This window comes from Loxodonta africana, chromosome 6, assembly GCF_030014295.1.
Source record: "Loxodonta africana isolate mLoxAfr1 chromosome 6, mLoxAfr1.hap2, whole genome shotgun sequence".
Taxonomy (NCBI): Eukaryota; Metazoa; Chordata; class Mammalia; order Proboscidea; family Elephantidae; genus Loxodonta; species Loxodonta africana.
Genome location: NC_087347.1, coordinates 47,423,060 through 47,450,488, shown reverse-complemented (window position 1 = coordinate 47,450,488; position 27,429 = coordinate 47,423,060).

Sequence of the window (27,429 nt, the reverse complement as noted above, 5' to 3'; positions counted from 1 at the left end):
CTGCTTACATCACTAGATGTCTAGAAGATGACAGAATTCAGACAGAGTTCAGTCAGGATTCTGTGTCCTTTTCCCTGCCATTCTCTGGCCTCAGTCTTTCTTCCATACACGTGATTACAAGGAGATTGGCTTCTACAGCCAAGGCAAAGAGCAAGATTCATTGTTCACCCCCAGCAGTAGAGACAGAGAAACTGGCTTCTTGCTTTCTCTTAAGATGAAGGCACTTTCCTTAAGACTCATTGACTCAAAAAAATCACATGCCTATTTCTGAACCAGTCATTGACAAAGGAGACATCAATTCCTTGACCAGCTTAGACTCATAAGAGCCCAGCCCTGGGGCTGGGTGTTGGGGTCAGTTTTTGGTTTTGTTTTCCCCAACCACATGGACTTCAGGTGTGAAGACTTCATGCTAGAAAGGAGGAAAGGGAGAATGGATGTTGGGGAGGACACCAATAGCACTCCCTATAATGGAGACACAACACTAAGAAGACAGAAGCAGCAGCAACCACCACTGATATTTTGTGAGCAATTACCATGTGCTAGGCTAAATTTATTACCAACATTACCTCATTTAACCCTCACAACATTCTTACCAGGAAGAAACTATTATGATCTGGAGTCCCTGGGTAGAGCAAACCCAGTTAAGTGTTTGGCTGCTAACCAAAAGTTTGGTGGTTCAAGCCTACCCAGAGGTGTGTGGGGTTTCCATGAGTGGGAATTGACTCAAAGGCGGGGAGAGGAGGTTATTATTACCCCTATTTTACAAATAAGAGAACAGATAATTCTCAGGGCTATTTAGCAATTTGCCTGAAGTCACACAGCTACCAATCAAACTCAGGTCATATTCCAAGCCTGGTAGAAAGCTCTTTTCTTCCATTGGGAATTCTGAATCTTTCTGCTGCCTTAAGACGAATGCATCTCCTTCTCCCCAGCATAATAATGCTGATGGAAGTTTTCATGCTCTAAATTAACATACAAGAAGAGAAAAATGTGGCAAATTTTTAAGATAATATTTTCACTTCTCTCTTGGGAGAGAACAGTCTTTGCAGCCCCATATGAAGCCTTGGCAAATGGGAGGTGGCATTAGAGACAAAATGAAATGAAGAGAACGTTAACAATTTACTATAAACAATTTTTCAATTGAAAAAAAACAGGAAATGTGCCAGAAGGCTGTGGATTGGAGGTCAACACCTGCTCCTCCCTGCATGTGTCCACAGTCCCTGACATCTCATCTGCTGGGAAATCAGACTGCACTGAGATGCCGGCAAAGCCAGGGAGTACCAGGGCCTTTCTGCCAGCTACTGCCAGGTCTTAGCCTCCAGAATGCTACCCAGTGACACCATACTTCATGAAATGACTTGCCCAACCCCTTTTCAGTGTGGCAAAATAAAGACCGAGTGTAACTTTACTTGGGGAACAAATGCCTCAGTGCCTCACTGGTGTATGCCATAAGTGACATATATTGCATCACTGATAATGTGAATTCACAGGACTCTTTGGCAGTAGAGAAATGGAATATTCAGAAAATACTGAGTTCTTACCATGGCTAAGTACTGCTATTCATTAACAAAAAACTTGGCTTGAGGTACCAGTTTCTTGTGGGTGATTTTTTTTTTTTTAAATCCAAAGTTGTAGATGAACAACATTCTTACTACTTTTCCAGGCCTGTAGTTGAAATTTTCTAGTCTACAGTTCATTCATAGGAAGTCCTTCCTACACCCAGTCTTATACTGGTAGTTCAAAGGCTTATGGCTGGTACTCTCCTTTCTGAATAGAAATTAAAGGCAAAGGTCATAGACTTTAATATCTATATCTGGTTCTAAACCCCTGCAACTCTCACACATCTGTCAGTTTATAGTATTGTGGGGCTTGTGTGTTGCTGTGATGCTGGAAGCTATACCACTGGTATTCAAATACCAGTAGGGTCACCCATGGTAGACAGGATTAAGCTGAGCTTCCAGACTAAGACAGGCTGGGAAGAAGGGCCTGACAGTCTACTTCTGAAAGAAATTAGCCACTGAAAACCTTATGAATAACAGCAGAACATTTTCTGATATAGGGCCAGAAGATGAGGCCCTCAGGTTGGAAGGCACTCAAAAGATGATAGGGGAAGACCTGCCTCCCAAAGTAGAGTCGATCTTAATGACATGGATGGAGTAAAGCTTTCGGGACGTTCATTTGTTGATGTGGCACAACGAGAAGAAACAGCTGCAAATACCCATTAATTATTGGAATGTACAATATACAAAGTATGAATCTAGGAAAATTGGAAATCATCAAAAATGAAATGGAACACCTAAACATCGATATCCTAGGCATTAGTGAGTTGAAATGGACTGGAACTGGCCATTTTGAATCAGACGATAATATGGTCTACTATGTAGGGAATGACAAACTGAAGAAAATGGCCTTACAGCCATCATCAAAAAGAACATTTCAAGATTTATCCTAAAGTACAACACTGTCAGTTATAGGATAATATCTACACACCTACAATGAAGACCAGTTAATACAACTATACTTCAAATCTATGCACCAACCACTAAGGCCAAAGATGAAGAAATGAATATTTTTACCAACTTCTGCAGACTGAAATAGATTGAACATGCAACCAGGATGCATGAAAAATTACTAGTGATTGGAATGCCAAATTTGGAAACAAAGAAGAAGGATTAGTGTTTGGAAAATATGGCCTTGGTGATAGAAACAATGCTGGAGATTAGATAATAGAGTTTTGCAAAACCAATGACTTCTTCATTGCAAATACCTTTTTCAACAACACAAAGAGCAACTATATACGTGGTCCTCACCAGATGAAATACACAGGAACCAAACTGACTACATTTGTGGAAAGAAACAATGGAGAAGCTCAGTATCATCAGTCAGAACAAGGCCAGGGCCAACTGTAGAACAGACCATCAATTGCTCATATATATTTTTTTTTAAGTTCAAGTGGAAGCTGAAGAAAAAAGAACAAGTCCACGAGAGCTAAAAAATGACCTTGATTATATCCCACCTGAATTTAGAGACCATCTCAAGAATAGATTCGATCCATTGAACACTAGTGACTAGGGGCTAGGCAAATGTAGAATGACATCAAGGACATAATATATGAAGAAAGCAAGAGAGCATTAAAAAGACAGGAAACAAAGAAAAGACCAAAATAGACATCAGAAGAGACTCAGAAACTTGCTCTTGAATGTCAAGCAGCTTAAGAAAAAGGAAGAAATGATGAAGAAAAACAGCTGAACAGAAGATTTCAAAGGGCGGCTCGAGAAGACAAGGTAAAGTATTATAATGACATGTGAAAAGAGTTGGAGATAGAAAACCCAAAGGGAAGAACACGCTTGGCATTTCTCAAGCTGAAAGAACTAAAGAAAAAATTCAAGAGTCGAGTTGCAATAGTGAAGAATTCTGTGGGCAAAATACTGAATGATGCAGGAAGCATCAAAAGAAGATGGAAGGAATATGCATAATCACTATACCAAAAAGAACTGGTCGAGGTTCAACCATTTCAGGATGTAGCACATGATCAAGAATCAATGATATTGAAGAAAGAAGTTCAAGCTTCACTGAAGACATTGGCAGAAAACAAGTCTCCAGGAATTGACAGAATATCAATCGACATGTTTCAACAAAGAGATGCAGCGCTGGAAGTGCTTACTCATCTATGCCAAGAAATTTGGAAGACAGCTACCTGGCCAATCAACTGGAAGAGATCCATATTTCTGCCTGTTCCAAAGAAAGGTGATCCAATCCAATGGGGATATTATCAAACAATATCATTAGTATCACACACGAGTAAAATTTTACTAAAGATCATTCAAAAGCAGTTGCAGCAGTACATTGACAGGGAACTGCGAGAAATTCAAGCTGGAACCAGGGATATCCTTGCTGATGTCAGATAGATCCTGACTGAAAGTAGAGAATACCAGGAAGATGTTTACCTGTGTTTTATTGACTATGCAAAGTTATTCAACTGTGTGGATCATAAAAATTATGGATAACATTATGAAGAATGGAATTCCAGAACACTTAATTGTGCTCATGAGGGACTGGTACATAGATCAAGAGGCAGTCATTCGAACAGAACAAGGGGATACCAGTAGTTTAAAGTCAGGAAAAGTGTGTGTTAGAGTTGTATCTTTTCGCCATATTTATTCAATCTGTATACTGAGCAAATAATCCGAGAAGCTGGACTATACAAAGAAGAACAGGGCATCAGGATTGGTTGGAGGGAGACTCATGAACAACTTGCAATATACAGATGACACAACCTTGCTTGCTGAAAATGAAGAGGACTCGAAGTACTTGTTGATGAAGATCCAGACCACAGTCTTCAGTTTGGATTATACCTCAACCTCAAGAAAACAAAAACCCTCACAACTGGACCAATAAGAAACATGTAAACCGAGAAAAGAATGAAGTTGTCAAGGACTTCATTTTACTTGGATCCACAATTAACACCCATGGAAAGAGTAGTTAGAGAATCTAACAACACATTAAATTGGGCAAATCTGTTACAAAAGACCTCTTTAAATGTTAAAAAGCAAAGATGTCACCTTGAAGACTAAGGTGTGCCTAAACCAAGCCATGGTGTTTTCTAATGCCTCATATGCGTGTCAAACCTGGGAAATGAATAAGGAAGACCGAAGAATTGATGCCTTTGAATTATGGTGTTGGCGAAGGCTATTGAACATACCATGGACTACCAAAAGAATGAGCAAATCCGTCTTGGAAGAAGTACAGCCAGGATGTTCCTTAGAAGCAAGGATGGTGAGACTTTGTCTCACATGCTTTGGATGTGTTATCAGGAGGGATCTGTCCCTGGAGAAGGACATCATGTTTGGCAAAGTAAAGGGTCAGTGAAAAAGAGGAAGACCTTCAACAAGATGGATTGACACGGTGGCCTCAACAATGGACTCAAGCATAATAACAATTGTGAGGATGGTACAGGACCAGGTAGTGTTTCATTCTGTTGTGCATGGGGTTGCTATGAATCAGAACCAATTCATAACAACAACAAACCCCTGTGAATTGTTTAGCCTTAGCCCCTCTCTCACTCTGAGGTAACTATTTCTCACTACTACTATGGATTTCCCCATCTTGATTTTTTAATTAATTTCATTGGTGTGTGTGTGTGTGTGCATGTGTATAAAATAAAACATCTACCATTTCAGCGTTTTTTACATCAACCATCACCACTATCCATTGAACCTTATCTAGATTTTGTACTCCATTAATTTTTAAATAATATTAGTATGTGTTTGGGAGGAGACTTTCTATATTAGCTCAGACTGCCTTGGGAGGTAGGCTATTAGGGAACTCTGCAGAGGTTTGTTTGTTTGTTTGTTTTGTTTTGTTTTAAGAACTTTTTTATAAATCTAAAATTATTTCATAATAAAAAAGATAAAAATATTTAAATTTCCTTTCTTCAGATTTCATGTTATGAGGAAAGATCATAGGCTCTGGGGTCAAATAGACTCAGATTCAAAGCCTGGTTTTATTCCCTATTAGTTACGTGTCTTAGGACAAGTCAGTTAACCTCGTTCAGCCCCAATCTTCTCAGTTGTATAGATAACCCACCTCAGACGTCTATTCCAAGGCTAAAGTTAGGCAAGACATACTTAGGGTTCAACATATATCATTTCTCTTTATCTCTACCACTTATTCAAAAAAGTTCACAAATTAAAACCATTGCTTCCATGTGATGTTAAACTGGCATAAAAAAAAATTTTTTTTAAACTGGCATACTCCCTTATAATCAATAGTTGTCGTTGAGCTTTGAAAAAATGCATTATCTGACTGTATAATCTAATGCAATCAAACAATATTTAGGAAAGTGTTATTCAGTTGGTTATTAGAAAATTCGGAAGCTAGGGTGTGCGTGTGACCCTTACTTGTTACCATTCCAATCTATTGTCACACGAATTTCCCTTTGCCACATAAGGTAACATAGTCACAGATTCTGGTGATTAGGGCATGGACACCTTTGAAGCCCATTATTCTGCCTACCAGACATAGTAATGAACATCATTTGTTTTCACTGTGGAGGTGCTTAAAATGTTTGTGCTGTCTTGACAAAAGCTCTATTAAAAAACCTACAGTACAGATATGGAATGTGTGGCTAATTGCCTCCAAGAACAACTGCCACCTTTGCCACATAACCAGAATTGGGTGGTGTCTGACTACCACTACTGATCATTTTGATCGAGGATTCTATAGAGTAATCCTCATCAAAAGGGAGAAAATGAAGAACAGAATTTCAAATTCTCATGGGCTCCAGAACTTCTGGAGCCATGGAGGCTGGATGAACCCCTGAAACTATTACCCTAAGATAATCTTTAAACCTTAAACTAAAAATATCCCCTGATGTCTTCTGAAAACCAAACAATAGTTTAACTTAACTAGTAAAAAGTGTCTACCATTATGCTCTTTTAAGTACCATCTGGGTGCGACAAAATTGACAACCCCGAGATTAGATAGGAATCTTAGGGGGCACAGAGTTTATATTAATGAGAGGAACAACTCAGAAAAGGAGGATAAGAATCATTACAAAACTTGAAGAATGTAATCAATGTCACTGAATCGTACATGTAGAAACTGTTGAATTGATGCATGTTTTGTTGTATGTATCCTCAATAACAACAACAAAATAAATAATTTTTTTAAAAAACCTATGTTGCATCAAAAATCACCTGAGACATCTTTTCAGAGAGGCTGGTACCCCCCAAAAAGACTTAAACATACGTACACATACATACACACACTTTCCCAGGTATCAAGGTGATTTCAGTGAGGTTCTGAGAAATATAAGGTGAGTAATAATGAACATGTATGCAGAGAGAGGTTCCATATTAAACCAAGCACATCTAACATGACTGACCCTGTATTGGTACATGACAGCCAGCTGGGTTTAACTGAGGCCAGCCTTTGGTCGAATAAGAAAGCCATCTTTCCCTGAAAGTGTTTCATTACTCAGTACTAGCCTTTGTTGCACTCTTCCTTTGGAAATCCCTGCTAATGTGTTGGTGACATCTTAGGTATATACCTTGGGGAGTGGGAGAAGAAGTGTCCTTTGCATTTTACAAGAAGTCTCTGGAAAAAAAAAAAAAAAAACCATTTTTTAATAAGAAGGAAGTGATATTTGGAGAAGGGGGCTGCTCTATCAAGTGGGGTGAGGTGTTCCCATAGGTCTTTGGGTTCCATGTGCTCATCCACTTACCGCCCTTTCAAATTGACCTGAAATGCACATCTTTCCTTCCCAGGCTCAGTGGGACAATCGCTCTGACTTAGTCATGTGATGTAGCAGCCATTCTCTTCCACCAGCACCTACAGGCACACCCAAAGATCTGCCATACTCACAATCTGAGAAAAAATAAAAATTGAAATCTTAACTTGTTGTTTCTGAAAGGTGGTTTACTCTTGGCATTCACTTAACATTATAACAAAATACTAAGGAAAAATTCATAGGCAAGTTTTTTTTTTTGTTTTTTATTTTAGAACTGGCATAATAGCTAAACAATGGGAAAACATTCATGATAGTTTAATTCTCTTATAGAAGTCTATATGCACAAAAAGTCAAAGTATGGACAAAGGGGCAAATATATATAATGTTGTCAAGGACATCTTCAATCTATAAAATAAAAACATTATCTATGTTACAGAGTTTATGGTCACCCTGAAAATAGAAACAATGAAATATGCTGAAGGTTGCCAAAGCCCACTCTCAAGAAGCATTACTATCATATACTACTAAAAATAACTACAACGCTACAAGGTTTAGCAGGTGCAAAGATTTTACTAGCAGTCCCTGGGTAGTACAAATGGTTAATGTTATCAGCTGCTAACACACACACACACATACATACCTCAAACGTTATACTTAATGGTGAAAAGCTGAATCCTTCCTACCTAAGGCTGGAAACAAGGCAAGAATGTCTGCTTTCTTCAGTTATCAGTTGTTTTCATAATTTACTGTACATATAAACCAGTACAATGGGGGGAGGAAAAGAGAAATAAAAAAGACATATAAGTTGGAAAAAAAGAAGTATAATTGTCTCTATTCACAGATAACATAATTGTGTAAGTAGAAAATTCTAAGCAATCTACACAAAAGCTACTAGAACTACCAAGTAAGTTTCACAGGGTTACATGAAATAAAGCCTATATACAAAAATAAGTGAAGAATTGGAATATGAAACACCATTTAAAATAATATTTTTAAAAACCATACTTTTAGGGTTAAACTAAAAAAAAATAGATGAACATAACCTATGCACTAAAAACTATACAATATTTCTAAGAAAAATCAAAGAAGACCTAAATAAATGCAGAGATATACTATCTTTATGGATTAGAAGATTCTATATTGTTAAGATGTCAACTCACTCCAGATTTATTGCAACTGTAATTGATATTCTAATATACGAGACATCTAGTTTCAGCTCTGAGATTTAGAGCTAGAAAGAGTACTGCATCCTGTTTACAATAAAAAAAAAGAATCAGGCTAACATCAATTTCATGATTTTTGTTAAACTGGTGTTGCAGAGGAAGCAAGTGGTCCAAAATCTAAGAAGAGATGCGAGCCTGTGGGGTAGCTGTAATCAGACACTGATAAGAATTCAGCAGATTAACTGGTGAAGGCAACTATAGGCTGAGCAACAGTATGAAGAACCTGTAGGATGCATACATTGGGGAGTCTGTACCCAAAAAGACCAGTGAGAGCACAAATAAAGTGTCCATTGTTGTGCAGACCTGAGGAAAGGTAACAGCCTCTGGGCAGGAAAGGCAAAGAACTCCAACTAGAACCTTTTTTCTCCCCTTTGTATAATTAAATCCTCATCTATCAAAACAAATACTGTCATTCTTAATGCACTTGTGAAATCTCATTGCAACTGGGGAAGGAAACTGAAAAAAAATTACTCCTGGAGAAGGGGAAGGAGAACTAAAGAGACCCCACCTGTGAGACCCAGGGTGGAATGCCTTTATAAAACTAAAGCTTAATAAGAAAAAAATAGAAAATGCTCTTATGCTCCTCTCCCCCACCAAGCTGACAAGCTTTGACTAACAGGTAACAACAGGATATTACTGGAATAAGGAAAAGAGAAAAATAAAAGTGATGAAAAGAAAAACTCTCTAAGGTGCAGTGCAAAGGCAAAACCTAAGTCTAAGGAATGAGCTGACATTGCTTGGGGAAACCAGTCCCTACCTGAAGACAACCATAGGAACAACAGACCTCAAATACAGCCAAACTCCAGTTTAGACTAATTTAAATGCCCTGACTAAAAACGTAGCAGAAGAAAAGGTGTACCCATTTCCAGGCATAAAATTATCTAATTATCTTTACTCTTCAACACAAGATGTTGACTTTTCAACAAAAAATTAGAAGGCATACTAAAAGACAAGCAACTCCCAAAAGACAAATCAATCCTCAGAACTAGACACAGGTAAGACACAGTGGTTAGAACTACCTAAAAGGGCATTTAAGTAAAGAAACTCTCTAATGAAAATAGTGGACAACATGTAAGATCAAATGAGTAATTTCGGCGAAGTGGTGGAAAGTATAAGGAAAAAAATGGGCATGGTAGAGATTAAAAAAAAGAGAGAGAGAGAGTCACCAGTAGAATTGGCATAGCTGAATAAAAACAATCAGTAAATATATAAATAAACCATTGCCGTCGAGTTGATTCTGACTCATAGCTACCCTGTAGGACAGAGTAGAACTGCCCCATAGAGTTTCCAAGAAGAGGCTGGTGAATTCAAACTACCGACCTTTTAGTTAGGGGCCATAGCTCTTAACCACTGCATCACCAGGGCTCCAAATACATAAACAGGTCAATAGAAATTACACACACACAGACACAAAGAGAAAAAAAGAATTAATAAACATCTAGGAGGTGTGGAACAATATCAAATGGTCTAATATATGCATGATTGAAATACATAATAAAAAGAAGAGAGAAAGCAGGGTAAATGGAATATTTGAAGAAATACAGTGAGACATTAAGTGGTTTATGCTATAAAACTTGTATTCACATAAATTCAATAACTTAGATAAAGTAGACCAATTCCCTGAAATGAACAAACTACCAGACTCACCCAAGAAGTAATAGATAACCTCAATAGTCTTGTAACTATTAATTTGTAGTTAAACATTCAAAAAGAAAACACTATGCCCAGTTATTCCAGTGTAAAATCCTACAAAAAACTTAAGAAATAAATAATACAAATTCTACACATTCTCTTCCAGAAAATAAAAGACCAGGGAACATATGCCAACTCATTAGATTGAACCAGCATTACCATAAATCCAAAACCATACAAAAATATTACGAGAAAAGAAAAATGTAGACAAATACATCTCATGACTATAGATGCAAAAATCCTCAGCAAAATATTGTAAAATAAACCCCAAAATATATAAAAAGAATAATGTATTATGATCAGTTTACCCCAGAATAAAAAGCTGCTTGAACAATCAACATATTAAGAGAATAAAGGTAAAAATTTATACAGTCATATCAATAGGTGCAGGAAAATGCATTTGACAAAATTAAACACCAATTTGTCAAAAAAAGAAAAAAAAATGGAAGTATGTTAAAAAGTGTAACAACAAACATAATAATTTCCCATGCCCAATGTTGTAACAACCTAAGCAAAACAAAATAAATAACAATAGTATTGGAGCCCTCACATGAACAGATATACGCACACCCATGTTCATTGCGGCACTGTTTTCAATAGCAAAAAGAAGGAAACAACCAAGGTGCCCATTAACAGAAGAATGGATAAATAAATTATGGCATATTCACATAATGGAATACTGTGCAACGTTAAGGACAGCAATGAATCAGTGAAACATCACATAATGTGGAGGAACCTGGAAGACATGCCATGTGAAATTAGTCAACTGCAAAAGGACAAATATTGTACGAGACCACTATTATGAGAAAAAGTTTAAACACAGAAGAAAACATTTTTTGATTGTTACAAGGGTGGGGAGGGAGGGAGACAGGTATTCACTAATTAGATAGTAGACAAGAACTATTTTAGGTGAAGGAAAAGACAACACACAACACAGGAGGTCAGCACAACTGAACTAAACTAAAAGCTAAGAAGTTTCTTGAATACAACCAAATGCTTTGAAGGCCAGAGTAGCGGGACCGGGGTCTGGGGACCATGGTTTCAGGGGACATTTAGGTCAACTGGCATAACAAAATGTATTAAGAAAATGTTCTGCATCCCACTTTGGTGAATGGTGTTTAGGATCTTAAACGTAAGCACGTGGCCATCTAAGATGCATCAATTGGTCTCAACCCACCTGGAACAAAGGAGAATGAAGAACACCAAAGACACAAGGTAAATATGAGCCCAGGAGACAGAAAGGGCCACATAAACCAGAGACTACATCAGCCTGAGACCAGAAGAACTGGATGATACCCCTCTATTACCAATGACTGCCCTGACAGGGAACACAGGAGAGAATCTCTGATGGAGCAGGAGAACAGTGGGAGGCAGACCTCAAATTATCATAAAAACACCAGACTTAATGGTCTAAGACTGGAGGGACCCCAGAGGTCATGGTCTCTGGACCCTCTGTTAGCCCAAGACTGGAACCATTCCCGAACCTGACTATTCAGACAGGGATTGGACTGGACTATAAGACAGAAAATGATACTGGTGAGGAGTGAGACTCCTAGCTCAAGTAGATATATGAGACTATGTGGGCAGCTCCTGTCTGGAGGTGAGATGAGAAGGCAGAGGGGAAGAGGAGCTGGCTGAATAGCCACTAGAAATACAGGATAGAGAGGAGGAGCGTGCTGTCTCATTAGGGGGAGAGCAGCTAGAAGTGCATAGAAAGGCGTGTATAAGTTTTTGTATGAGAGACTTACTTGATTTGTAAATTTTTGCTTAAAGCAAAATCAGTAAATTAAAAAAAAAAAACAATAGTATTGGATTATGTCTCAAAAAATAAAATATTCAGTTTATACTGATCTAAATAAATAACTGAATAAATAATTGAGGGAGCAGGGACAACTTTTTCTTACAGAAGTATTTCAATTAATAAATGTAGAAAGAATGATCAAAATAGAAAAATGACTATTCTTATGCCACAGTAATGATTAATTCAAGAAATAAATGCAGGCTAGAGCCTTCCATATTTGCTGTTTAGTGGCCAAAATATTAAGAAAAAACAGAGTATCAGTATAGTCTCAGGGTATCTCTTCACAACATTTAGTAATTTCAAAGGCAAAAATAATAACTTTAGAGTGGGCAATCTTAGCAAGCACAACTTAAACCAAGGGATTAAAATTAACATCATATATGTTAATATATATATAGTGTACCCTAATAGCACAGAGAAGGGTACATCACCTTGGTCATGTCCTTTGCAGTAATGTGTAACCTCAATCTAATAACAAGAAAAGATCAGACAAATGCAAATGGAGGGACGTTCAAGAGTCAAGGTTATGAAACACAAGTGCAGATTGAGAACTGTCAGGGATTTAGAAGACTAAAGAGGCATAAACACAACTAAACACAATGTGAGATCCTGGATTGTATCCTGGGACAGAAAAAAAAAGGACATTAGTGGAAACACTGATGAAATCTTAAAGTTCCGTAAATTAGTTAATAGTATAATATCAAAGTTAATTTCATAGTTTTGATAATTTTTCTGTGGTTATATAATATGTTAGCACAATGGGAATCTGGGTGAAGGATGTATGGAAACTCTGTACTATTTCTGCAACATTTATGTAAGTCTAAAATTATCTCAAAATAAAAGACTAAAATAAAATTTCAGCAGAATTTCTTTTTTTTGGCAGAAATTGGCAGGCTGGTTTTAAAATTTCTAAGGGAAAGCAAAAACTTAGAGTACCCAAATCAATTTTGCAAAAAGAAGGTCAAAGTTAGAGGACTCACATCACCTGATTTGAAGACTTAGTAAAAATCATCATAATGAAAACACTGTGATATTTGCATAAGATATAAACTAATAGAGCAAAATAGAATCCAGAAATAGACCTACACTTACATGGCCAGCTGATTTTTTAAAAAAGGTGCCAAGATAATTCAATGGAGAAATCATAGTCTTTTGCTAAAATTTTTGCTGAAACAACTACTATCCATATGGGAAATATAAATGAACCTCAACCCTTACCTTACACCATATGAAAAAATTATTTCAAAATATATCATAGACCTAAATATAAAAACTAAAACTTTAAAACTTCTAGAAGACATAGATGAAATCTTCACAACATTGAGGTAGGCAAAACTTCTTAAATAGAATGCACAAAAAAGCATAAACAATAAAAGAAAGCAGATAAATTGAAAGTTATCAAATTAAAAACATAATCTTCAAAAGATACCATTAAGAAAATGAAGAGACGCGTCACAGATTAGAATGTTTATAATATGTATAACTGACTAAACACTTGTATCCAGACTAGATAGAGAATTCTTAAAAATTAATTATAAAATAAATGACCAAATTAAAGAATGGGCAAAAGATTTAAACGCACTTTACAAAAGAAGGTGTATGAATTGCCAATAAATACCTGGAAAAATGTTCAACATTATTAGCCACCAGGGAAATACAAATTTAAACCAAATTATGATACCAATACACACACATTAGAAAGACTAAAATTCAAGACTGAAATTTCTAAGTGTTGGTGAGGATATGGAGCAACTGCAACTCTCATTGCTGGTGGGAATGTAAAACGGCACAACTTTAGAAAACTGTTTTGTTTTGTTTTTAATAAAATTAAATGTATATTTATAGTACATCACAGAAATTTCTCTCCTAAGCATTTACTCAAAAGAAATGGAAACCTATGACTGAGCACAGATCTTCTACATTAATGTTCATAGGAGCTTTAGTTATAATAGCCTAAAACTGGAAACAACCTAAATATACAAAAAGTGAATAATAAACTGATTTTGGTATATACATAAAATAGACTATTACTCAGCAATTAAAAGGAATAATCTAGTGATGCTTACAACTCGCATGAAGTTCAAAACGATTACGTTGAGTGAAAGAAGCCAGACACAATAGATTACATACTTTGATTCCATTTATAAGAAACTCTCAAAAAGTTGAAACTATAGTGATAGAAAGCAGACAGTAGTTTTGAGGGGCCAAGGGTTGGGGAGAGGGGATTGATTGACTGCAAAGGGGACTGAATGAAGGAACATCTTTTTAGGGTAATGGAAATGTTCTATATCTTGCTTGTTTGGTGGTTACATGACTGAATACTTTTGTTAAAACTCATCAAGCTGTATATTTAAAAATGGGTACACTTAATTGTATATAAATAATACCTCTGTGAAGTTGATTAAAGTTTTTAAAACATTATAATTTTAAAAACTGAATTTTATGTATGAACTATAATTACCATACACTTTCCAAACAATTTGCATAAGTAATACTGTAGCATATATGACTATCCTAACACTAGTTTGAACATGTATTCGGAATGTTTTAGGGAATTTTTTATAGAAAATAATTCCTCAGCACCCAATTTCAGAATCAATTGAGAGCTACAACAAAAGAACAAGGCAGATGAGAAGCCAAAGTGCCAACTTCATTACTGTTAAAGCAAATATTGGGAATGTGGCTTACACTGGTGGGCAAGAGGGTTTCCAGTACTGAAGTTCAGTTTTCGGCAATGCTATTTTTTTTTTTAATCCAGGGTAGGCTTCCTTGTGTAGGGACAGCCCTTACTGGTATGCCTACTGCATGGCCAAATGAAGCATGACCTCTGAAACAGTTGGTTCCCAGGAAAACAGGGAAAGAAGAGAACTTGCAGGTATAAATGGAGTTCCTCTCTCAAACTCACCAATCAAGTAGATCACCCACCTCTCGTGGCATAGTGTGATTGAGGAGCTGAAGAAATGCCAGTGGTATTACATTAATGGAGTACCCTCTACACAGAAGAAAACATTGGGGCGAGGAAAAAGAATATCCTTCCATAAGAATGCTTATAGGTTGTTAGAAAAGGTCGCCTGTGTCTGTCAGCTTTTATTTTTCTCTAAGTTTGAATGTTTAGTTTAGAAATGTTATTAATAGATTTTTTATCATATATTATATTAGGGACTGGCAAATTTTTTCTGTAAAGGGTCAGCTTTTAAATTTGGGGGGCCACATAATCTTTATTGCAACTAATCAACTCTGCTGTTGTAACATAAAAAGAGCCACAAACAATACATAAACAAATGAAAGTGGTCATGTTCCGATAAAACTTTAATTACTAAAACAGACAGTGAACTGGATTTGGTCCATGGACAAAAGTTGGTCCACCTGTGAATTATGTTTTAAATTTAGGTATGACATTTTATTAGCAACAGAATAATTTAAATGTATTAATGACAAACAAGGAATTCCTATTTTTTAAATCTTTCGAGTCAACATTTTTCTAAGCAATGTGTATTAAATTTTCAGCAAATGTTGTTAGAGGAAAATCTTTCAAGATATTTCGGACACTATAAAAGACAACATTTCTCTTGATGTGAGTTTTGGGACTAGAATGGAAGTTAAAACCGAAGGTAAAAAGTACTTATGGCAAAGATGTTTTTATATTCCAAGACTACATGTAACATACTAAGCTGATAAACACTTTCCATTGTGAAGAATGTTTTCCATAGTATGGTAAAAATCTATTAGAAATTCAAGCAAATGATTTAACTTCCTTTCTAGCCACATGACCTGTCAAGGCAGATCATAGCACCAATATATTAAAAAAAAAAAAAAAAAAGGACACACAGAAGCTGAATTTTCTTAACATTATTTTTGAGAAGAGAGGCAATAACCAAATAATGAATTATGCCATGTATACTTTGGATTTATAAGCCATTAATATTTAGATTCTCAACTGGTTAACAATATGTGAGTAAGGCATAATATGAACAAATCAGCATTACTAGCAGAGCTTTAAGGTCTGACTTTTCTTCTTCTGTCATTTAATTTTCATTCAAAACATTACCTAAACATAGGTTTCTGTAACTAATGTGCTAAAACATATATTGAAAATAAAACGCATTATCAACCTTGATTTTTCTCACTCCATGAAACGGTCTAAATCATAAACCTCACAAAAATGCATCTTAGATATACTTCTGTAAAAGTCCTGCCCATGATGCTGATGGCACGATTTCCATGGTAACTTCTATGCTTAAAAAGGAAAAAACAGGAGTCTTAAGAAAATTGCACAAAGTGAACAAAATAAATTATTAGATTGAACATATGTGGTATAAACAAAATATGGGGTGCAGCTATTAAAAATGAATTGCCTTTTTAAAAAATGAAAACAAGCAAAACTCAGGCTTATGAAAAATGTGGTCATTCTCAACTCACAGCAATAAAACAATCCCAGTGCCTCTTATGTCACCAATTTGGGAACTCTAATCCATATCAACATATCAACATACTGAGTAGTCAGTCCTTCTGTCATAGATGCTGAAATGTCCGTGTAATTTTTACTTCATTAATGAATTAAAAGTACAAAAATTGATGTGTAGACATTAGATTTGTACCAATAATAGAATCTATCTACCAATATTTGCATTATACATAAAATATATATTTTAATATTACTGTATAAATTACTTTCTGCCCCCAAACTAGAAATACAATTTAAATTTTATACCAAAAGATACCTTTTCCATATTGTTGTTGTCGCAAATTCTATGCGCTCCACTTAAGTTTGATATTTTCAAGATTAAATCAATGATATTGGAACAAATCATAATGAATTAAAGCTAGTAATAGCTAAGAACACAATCAACTTTATTGCTAAGTGAATTATTCTTATACAATTGGGCTTCAGTCATCTCAGCTAAAATCAAGCCATATTTAATTTTTAAATACATTTACTTTCTCATAGAAGAGTATCTTAGATTACATTAAATCTATTTCATTAAACCCTTACTTCCCAGTTCTGGGTTTTTGAATGCCTGTACTTCTATTACTATCAACTTTGAATATTTTGGTGAGTGAATTATCTACCCGCAGTCAAACAGCTTTGGAAAGAGAAGCAATGTAGAACCACGGAAGACTCATTTGACCTACATCATCATTTTACCTTAGTTTGGCTCTGATAATATTAATGCTGTAAACTGAAAACTAAAATTTGATTTTCAATTGTTCAAGGTCTCTAATCCAATATAACCCTGCATAATAAGATGTGATGTCTTCAGAATTATGAACTAAAATTTGATTCCCAATTGTTTCATTTAACTGATGAATGTGTTGAAGGCCTACTATGTAAGAGCCACCACCTTTGGCACTAGGGACACAAATACAAATCTGGGATGGTGCAACCCACAGGAGTTGATCTCTAGTGAAAATGAGAGAAAAGTAAACCAGTAATGACTTGCAGTGTGACAAAAGTGAAAGAGGCCTCCCCAGGGTAAGACGGTATCTTAATTTTTTTTTTTAACTTAAAAAGAAAGAAATCTGAATGTAAGAAATATGAGATGTTAGAAACCATCTAGTTCAACACCTGTTTACATCTAAAGATTACCAGAGTCTATACATGTGCACCCATGAGTGTGTCTATGTATGTTGTCATGGATTGAATTATAAGATTGAATTATGTCCCCCCAAAATGTGTGTGTATCAACTTGGTTAGGCCATGACTCCCATATTCTGTGGTTGTCCTACATTTTGTGATCGTAATTTTATGTTAAAGAGGATTAAGGTGGTATTGTAACACCCTTGCCAGGTCATCTCCCTGATCCAATGTAAAAGGAGTTTCCCTGGGGTGTGGCCTGAACCACCTTTTATCTCTTGAGAGATAAAAGGAAAGGGAAGCAAGCAGAGTTGGTGACCTCATACCACCAAGAAAGCAGCACCAGGAGCAGAGCAGGTCTGTACCTGAGAAGCTCCTCAACCAGGGGAAGATTGATGACAAGGAATCTTCCTCAGAGTCGACAGAGAGAGAAAGCCTTCCTCTAGAGCTGGTACCCTGAATTTGGACTTGTAACCTACTAGACTGTGAGAGAATAAATTTCTCTTTGTTAAAGCCATCCACTCGTGGTACTTCTGTTATAGTAGCACTAGATGACTAAGACATATGTCTCTGTGTTTTTCTAGTGTCCTAACAAAATATAGAGAAATTATGCAAAATAGGATCTCATTGATATATTCTGTAAATACATATATACACATACATGGTATGATAAAAAGAAGAGTGTACTTGAATGGAAATCTGAAGAAGGGTTCTATTTGTGCATTGCCAAATTTTAAGTATATGAGCATGAACAAGACATTTAGCAGTATTTTTATTCAAATTATGAGTTCATTTGATATCTATTACCTAATCTCTAGGTTGTTGTGATTACTGAATGTAGTAATGGATATGAAAGCTTTTGTAAAATTTAAAGCATAATAAAATATAATATGTGATAGTATTTAACAATATAACTGGATATATAAAGATTATTAATTTAATTGTAGGAAATTAACTGGATTAATAAAATAAAGTACACAGTTAATTGTGAATTAAAAGAGAAAATGAAGGTTATTTACTTCTTATCCATTCATTATTTGTTGTCATATTCAAGATATATAAATGCTGAAATCAACAGAGAGGAAAAATAATTAGCGAATTTAAGAAATGTATTTCTATGTCTCTTTCCATTCCCAAGACAGAAGCATAGGATTTCTGTATTAATTAGAAAAGTTGGTATGTATGAGAGTTTACATGCTAATCGATCAGTGCTGGTGCCTTCTGCACTCACAGTCCCACCTAAAGAAAGCTGTCCCACCCATTGCCCCCACTTAGGAGAAAGCTGTAAGTAGGCTGGTTTGATACTATGTATCATCCTCCCCTTACTACCCCAGCTTACTGAAAACTGGTAGGTGCCAAAGCCAAAGGTGATCAATCCATAAAAAAAAAATCTATCCTAAAATAAAATTTTCCTCTTTCAGGGATTGGATCTTTGAGGTATTGGGAGGTTGAGGTAGTGAAGAGCAGAGGGCAGAAGAGTACAGATTTGTGTGTGGCGAGAGAGGAGGAACAATCAAAGACAAACAGAAAGCAGCCTTTAAAGTTGCCTTTACTCATGAGGGACAACCCTAATTTTATCTTTATAATAAATTCTTCAGTTTTAGCTGAGTTCCTAAAACAGCCTGGATATCCAGGGAAAATTTAAATCATATATAAAATATGATTAAAGGTGATGACAACAGTAGCAGTATCTAGAAGTGATAGCTAGTGAAAGAAATCAGAAAATGAGCTGCTATCTAGGGATTTCGCTGATTTTATTATTCACATCATCACTAGGAGGAAGCCGGCCCTGTGTAACAGTCAAATATCCTGTTGGTGATTCAGTTAAAGCATTTGTAAAGAGACAGCACCTTATGAAATTAGGGTGCTACCCTGAAAAATGTGAGAAACGTTGTATTGGACATTTCAAACCCACCCTCTTGCCATGCCATTTACTCTGGCTACTGTTGGCAATGATTCAGGCAGGTAAAATCGGATAGCACTTCACCTTGGGCCTAGACTGCATAATCTGCTTGCTTTCTGAGGAATTCTCTCTCATCATGAAATGCGATGTCTACCGGAATCTGCAAAGAGTCCAGTGAAACTTCTAGTGACCCATTCACAGAATTTGGGCTTTCCATCCCAGAAGCTTAGTTTCTGTTGGATTAAAGGTCCTGTCCTGGTCCCCAGAAGGCAATGGTTCCACATGAAGACACAGTAAGAGTTCCACTAAATTTGAAGTAACTACCGTCTAGTCATTTTGGGCTCCTTATTACAGTGGATGGCAAGTAAGTAAAGGTTTTTGTAGGGAGTAATCAACCTTGATTACCATGAACAGCTAAAGTTGCTGCTAAATAATAAGGTTCAAAGAGAAAGTGTCTTGCATCCAGTTTCATTGGAGTGTCTGGTGGTGTTTCCACAACCCATGGTAACGATGAATGTAAAATTGCCACGACTACAGACTGACAAGGGAAAAACAACTAAGTGCTCAGACATGTCACGGATAATGACGTGGATCACACTCCCAGCAAGTGACTTTACTAACCAATGTTCTAATCGAGAGTGAGAGAAATCTAGAATGACTGATAGAGGAATGGCATGAGGCCTTGTAATCAGCTTCAGCAGCAATGCCTGTAGTTCGTTCCATTAACCCTCTTGTATCTCTTGCAGAGATTGCATCAGACTAGCCTTGGTGGCACAGAAGTTAAGAGCTCAGCTGCTAACCAAATGGTCAGCAGTTCAAATCCACCAGCCATTCCTTAGAAACCCTATGGGGCAGTTCTACTCTGTCCTATAGGTACACTGTAAGTCAGAATCAACTCTACAGAAAAAGAGTTGGCTTTTTTTTTTTTTTTTTTTGGCCACCTTAGAGAAGAATCTATGACATATTGGATTTATGTATAACACTATGGATCTGAATAGTGCAAGGAGTTGACCGTGTTGGACCCTTTTGGTGCATGGTGCACCACTTCAAGTGTTCTCGGTCCTCTCTCTTACAACAGCTACTGCTTTAGCAACCAGTTCTTCGTAGCCTTTGACTAACTTTTCACAAGTACAACCTGATAGCATTTGACTTCAGGTCTGCTCTGCATATGTATTGCTTCATGCCCCAGAGCTCTCTGACGTGGTTCTTTGAATACACACAGGAACCTGCTCGAAGTTACACATGTGCTACTGAGAAATGTAGGGAAATCATTGCTCATGGAGCTATCTTTGACTGATGGGGCATGGCAGCTAAAGGATAAATGCTTCCTCTTTTCTTGCCATAGATATATTTATTAAAACTTATTAGGTCTCTCAGAATCAAGCATCAGTAGTTATATGTAGTAGTGGCTAAAACATGTACCTTTGTATTTTCTTTCCTCACCCTGCACTTCCATTGTCTGAGATCTCTTTCCAAATAAACTAACTGCTGTGACCCTTTGTCTCAGGCCTTGCTTTTAGGAGAACTTAAATTGGGAGAACACTGAATTGACTAAGATTGAAAAAGTGCCATGGTCATCAACAACAACCAAAAATACGTGTGTGTTTACATAAGTATGTATATATGCATGTGTGAGTATGGTATATATGTACATGTGTGTGCTATATGTATGTGTATATATACATGTATGTGTGTGCACACATGTATATTCACATATATAATAAGCCACATAGGGGACACTGTCACAAATACTTCTTAGACATAACCAAACGTTTTGCAGAATTAGTTTTCTGGGTTAAAGGCTTAGGGCCATGGTCTTGTGGGATAACCTGGTCAATTGGTTTAATATAGTTCATAAAGTTTATGTTCTACATCCTAGTTTGGTGAGCAGTGTCCAGGGTCTTAAAAGGTTCCAAGTGGCCATCTAAGATACAACTATTGGCTTCCTCTTACCTGAAGCAAAAGAGAAAAAAGGAAACCAAAGACTGAGAAGAAACTAGTCTACAGGACCAAGAGTTTACATGAACCATGACCTCATCTACCTTGAGTCTAGAATTAGATGCTGTCTGGCTACTGTAGATGGATCCTGACAGAATGGGAGAAAAACGTGGAACAGAACCCAAATGCTTAAAAAAGTTCAAACTTACTGGACAGGTTGAAACTAGAGAACTCAGACTATTGTCCTGAGTTACTCCTTAAACCTTGAACCAAATCTACCCCCTGAGGTCACCTTTTACCTAAATAAGAGATCAGCTAACAAAATAAAGAATAGTAACCATGAGTACTATGCATCTTTAAGAAATCATCTATATGAGACCAAACGGTCAACAATTACTCTAAAGCAAAGATGAAAGTGTAAGGGGACAGGGAAAACAGGTTACTGGAAATGAAACATCCAGAACAGAATGAGAATGTTGACACATTGTGAAAAATAAAACCAGTGTCACTGACTAATATGCGTAGTAATTGTTAAATAGGAACCTAATTTGTTGTGTGAACTTTCACGGAAAACACTATAAAATATATTTAAAAAAAAAAAAAAAACTGCCATGGAGATTTCTATCATTCTTTGTAAGCATCTAATAGAATAAGACTTAAAATGTCCAGAAACAACTCTTCCAATCTCCCCTGGCTTCTAATAAATGGGAAGAAAATACACTTTGGCAATAAAAAATGAAGTAGCTGAGAACTCACAGAAATCTTATCACTTTAAGGAAAGCAATACTCTAAATTGACTAGTAATATGAGTAATGAGTTAACCAATTTTGCAGGAGAATTGAGGAAATAGAAAATATGCAGAAAAAAAAAAGAAAAGACAGGAGAAAACTACAGCAGTATTGGTGATTAGAGCAACTAAAATGGACAAACCTAAATGGAGGCAAATACTCTAATATGACAGGGAAGAAGAAAGCCAAGGAAAAATGGTGGAAGTCGGGGAACAGTCTGTAGTAGAAACATGTTTGTATAAACCCTTTGCCATAGAGTCAATTTCAACTCATAGCGACCCTATAGGACAGAGTAGAACTGCCCTATGGAGTTTCCAAGGTTGTAATCTTTACTGAAGCTGATTGCCACATCTTTCTCCCACAGAGCTACTGGTGGATATGGACCACCGATCCTTCAGTTAGTGGCCGAGCACTTTAACTACTGTACCACTGGGGCTTCTCAAGTTTATGTAGAACTTAATATATGTCAGGTACTTTTAAAATGTTTTACATGTGCTAATTGATTGAATGATTATAAAAACCTGATGGGTTGATAAATGTGATAAAACTAAAATACATAGAGCTGAGGTAATTTGCCTAAGATGACTCAATTGGCAAGTGACAGACGTGGGATTTGAAAGCAAGAAACCTGACTCTGGAGTCTATTATTTTGTAGAGATTCACAAAACAGCCTCCAATGTCAGAATACTATTTCTTGGTAGGGGAAGAGTGGAAAGGACAGCTTTCGTGATGTATGACCATCCGTATGAAGATGCAGAGGGCAAACATAACTGAACTTTCATACTAAATCATTCTTTAAGTCAATGACTATTTTGGGGGGGTTGGGGTATCAGTGGAGTGAAGCAAATAGAGTCCTTTGCTACATCTCAAAGGCATAATGTTGTCACCCTAGAGGCACACAAATCAGGACACTTTGGCATTGGAGTAATTAAGATGATATGGGAGAAGACAGAATTGAAACTCCCTACAAAATGGTAGTGCACTCAAACTGTTTCCAAATAGAGTCTGTTATGGATTGAATTGTGTCTCCAAAAAATGTGTGTCAACTTGGCTAGGCCATGATTCCTAGTATTGTGTAGTTGTCCACCATTTGGTCATCTGATGTAATTATCCTATATGTTGTAAATCTTAACCCCTAGGATGTTAATGGAGCCCTGATGCCTCAGCGGTTAAGAGCTCTGCTGCTAACCAAAAGGTCAGCAATTCGAATTTACCAGACACCCTGGGAAGCCCTATGGGCAGTTCTACTTTCCCTGTAGGGTCACTCACTATGAGTCAGAATAGACTGGATGGCAACAGGTTTGTTTTTTTTTTTATGTTAATGACAGAGGATTAGAGGCAGTTATGTTAATAAGGCAGGACTGAATCTACAGGATTAGGTCATATCTTGAGTCAATCTCTTTTGAGATATAGAAGAAATGAGGAGAGAAAGAGGGACCTCAAGCCACCAAGAAAGAAGCACCTGGAGCAAAGCACATCCTTTGGACCCAGGGTCCCTGCACTGAGAAGCTCCTAGACCAAGGGAAGGTTAATGACAAGGACCTTACCCCAGAACCAACAGAGAGAGAAAGCATTCCCCAGGAGCTGGTGCCCCAAATTCGGACTTCTAGCCTCCTTGACTGTGAGAGAAAAAATTTCTGTTTGTTAAAGCCATCCACTTGTGGTATTTCTGTTACAGCTGCACTAGATAACTAAGACACAGTTTGATTTTCTTCTCTCTTCCGAAAGACAGCTCCTCATCTCCACACCCACAAATCAAAGCTTTCACCTCCCACACCTCTGCCTGGCTAAATTCAGATCATTTCTCAAGGCTTTCCTAATGGCATCTCCTCCACATGCCTTGCTTGCACGACCTTCACAGGAACAATTGCAACCTGCACTATATTCTTGTGGTTGGTAAGGGCCTCATATTAGTCAAGATATGTGCATGTTTGATTGCCCCCATAGATCAACAACTGAATTTAAATACACGTTTGTATGCTTAGTAGAGGCAGTTCTACTACATCCTATAGGGTCGCTATGAGTCAGAATTGACTTGATGGCAGCAGGTTTGGCGGATTTATGCTTAGTATAGTGCCAAGAACATAATCAGATACTCAATAAAGTTGTTTGTTGAACGATCTGTTTATTTATGATAAGGCTTCTATAGCCTCAGCTATTTCTGTATCATAGCCCAAAACTGATATTGACAATATTGACCCTGAGCCATTAGAAAGTGTCACTGTATTAGTTTTTGGAAGGCCAATATCATATTAAATACATATTTTAAAAATATGTCATATTTATATCACTAACCATGGAAAGGTTAAGCCTTGGTCATCCAGTAAATTCAGATATTCAATCAACTCATCCTTTGAGAGTTCTACATAGTCAAGTTTTTACTTTATTCTAGCATTTCCCAAAGCTTTTTCCTTAAAGTATATATTAAAAATAAATAAATAAATAAATTTTTATAAATTATATATTGGTGTTAAAATACAAAAACCTTCTGTGGTCAAAGAAGTATGAAAACTTCTGGGTTACGCGATTTTCAGTTTTTAACTGTAGGACTTTTCATAGCAATTAAATTATTAATTCTTTGTGACTCTACTAGAGTGGGAGAGAATGTGGAGGATTTTTTTTCTTCTGAATATTATATAGGATCAGTGTCCTAAAGAACATGTTTTAGGAAACATTGCTCTTCTACATAATTCAGATGTTTTAGGAATTCTGACTGATCTCCACTCATACACCATTAGTCCAAATTCATTAGGTTTTTTAATAAATCATTTATCATAAAATTCAAATCCTTATTAAGATATTAATATTGTGATATAACAACAGTCTTAAAATGCTTAGCATTAGATATACCTGAGAGAGATAGGAACCGAACTGTGGATTAAACAAGAAGCAGTTTGTTTCTCTCCTAAGTCTACATCCAGAGGAGACAGCCGAGGGTTGGTCTGGAGCACATTGTGTGCAGCCTCCTTTCCCAATGAGCACTGGTGGTGCAGTGGTTAAGAGCTATAGTGAGTTACGGCTGCTAACCGAAATGTTGGCAGTTCAAATTCACCAGCCACTCCTTGGAAACCCTATGGGGCAGTTCTGCTCTGTCCTGTAGGGTCACTATGAGTCAGAATTGACTCAACAGCAACATGTTTGGTTTTCTGAGGGTTTGTTTGTTTTTTTTCTTTCCCTTCCCTAGACCACCTCATGACCTAACAAGTATTGATAGTGATAATATACAATCAGGATATTTGAAATAGCATGCAAAAAGAAGTAACATTATTTGACAATTCACTTGACAGTAGTGCCAAAGAGATGGTTCTATTACTCTGAAGCAACTCTTAAAACAGAGAATATTGGTATTGGAGGAAGTTGTTTAGAGAGCTAAACGCTCACCCACATTGTGCTTGTATATGTATTTAAATGTTGCTGTTGTTGTTGTTAGGTGCTGTCGAGTCAGTTCCGACTCATAGCAATCCTATGCACAACAGAACTAAACACTGCCCAGTCCTGAGCCATCCTTACAATCATTAAACTTGAGCTCATTGTTACAGCCACTATGTCAATCCACTTCGTTGAGGGTCTTCCTCTTTTCCACTGACCCTGTACTCTGCCAAGCATGATGTCCTTCTCCAGGGACTGATCCCTCCTGACAACAGGTCCAAAGTATGTAAGACCCAGTTTCGCCATCCTTGCCTCTAAGGAGCATTCTGGCTGTACTTCCTCTAACACAGATTTGTTCATTCTTTTGGCAGTCCATGGTATATTCAGTATTCTTTGCTAACACCACAATTCAAAGGCATCAACTCTTCTTCGGTCTTCCTTATTCATTGTCCAGCTTTCACACGCATGTGATGTGATTGAAAATACCATGGCTTGGGTCAGGCGCACCTTAGTCTTCAAGGTGACATCTTTGCTCTTCAACACTTTGAAGAGGTCCTTTGCAGCAGATTTGCCCAATGCAAAGCTTCTTTTGATTTCTTGACTGCTGCTTCCATGGCTGTTGATTGTGGATCCAAGTAAAACGAAATCTTTGACAACTTCAATTTTTTCTCCATTTGTCATGATGTTGCTCATTGGTCCAGTTGTGAGGATTTTTTGTTTTCTTTATGTTGAGGTGTAATCCATAGTGAAGGCTGTGGTCTTTGATCTTCATTAGTAAATGCTTCAAGTCCTCTTCACTTTCAGCAAGCAAGGTTGTGTCATCTGCATAAAGCACATTGTTAAAGAATCTTCCTCCAATCCTGATGCCCTGTTCTTCTTCATATAGTCCAGCTTCTCATATTATTTGCTCAGCATACAGATTGAATAAGTATGGTGAAAGAATACAACCCTGACGCACACCTTTCCTGACTTTAAACCATTCAGTATCCCCTTGTTCTGTCCAAACAACCGTCTCTTGATCTATATAAAAGTTCCTCATGAGCACAATTAAGTGTTCTGGAATTCCCATTCTTCACAATGTTATCCATAATTTGTTATGATCCACACAGTCGAATGTCTTTGCATAGTCAATAAAACACAGGTAAACATCCTTCTGGTATTCTCTGCTTTCAGCCAGGATCCATCTGACATCAGCAATAATACCCCTAGTTCCATGTCCTCTTCTGAAACCAGCCTGAATTTCTGGCAGTTCCCTGTTGTTATATTGCTGCAGCTGTTTTTGAATGATCTTCAGCAAAATTTTGCTTGCGTGTGATATTAATGATATTGTTCTATAATTTCCACATTCGGTTGGATCACCTTTCTTGGGAATAGGCATAAATATGGATCTCTTCCAGTCAGTTGGCCAGGAAGCTGTCTTCCATATTTCTTGGCATAGTCGAGTGAGCACCGCCAGTGCTGCATCTGTTTGTTGAAACAGCTCAATTGATATTCCATCAATTCCTGGAGCCTTGTTTTTCGCCAACGCCTTCAGAGCAGCTTGGACTTCTTCCTCCAATACCATGGGTTCCTGATCATATGCCATCTCTTGAAATGGTTGAACATCGACTAATTCTTTTTGGTATAATGACTCTGTGTATTCCTTCCATCTACTTTTGATGCTTCCTGTGTCATTTAATATTTTCCCCATGGAATCTTTCACTATTGCACCCTTTATGCCCCCTCAGTTATCTGTCTTCCTTCAATGTCTCCCTCTGTGAAGGATCCTCCACTTCCGATGGGAAGCAACTCAAGTCTTTCCCATTCTGACAGTAAAACCACGCTCAGGTTCTTATAGCTTCCTCCTTCTATTTCCCCTCTTCACTTGTGATACAAATTTCTCTGAATACTGATGCATGTTTCCCCCAAC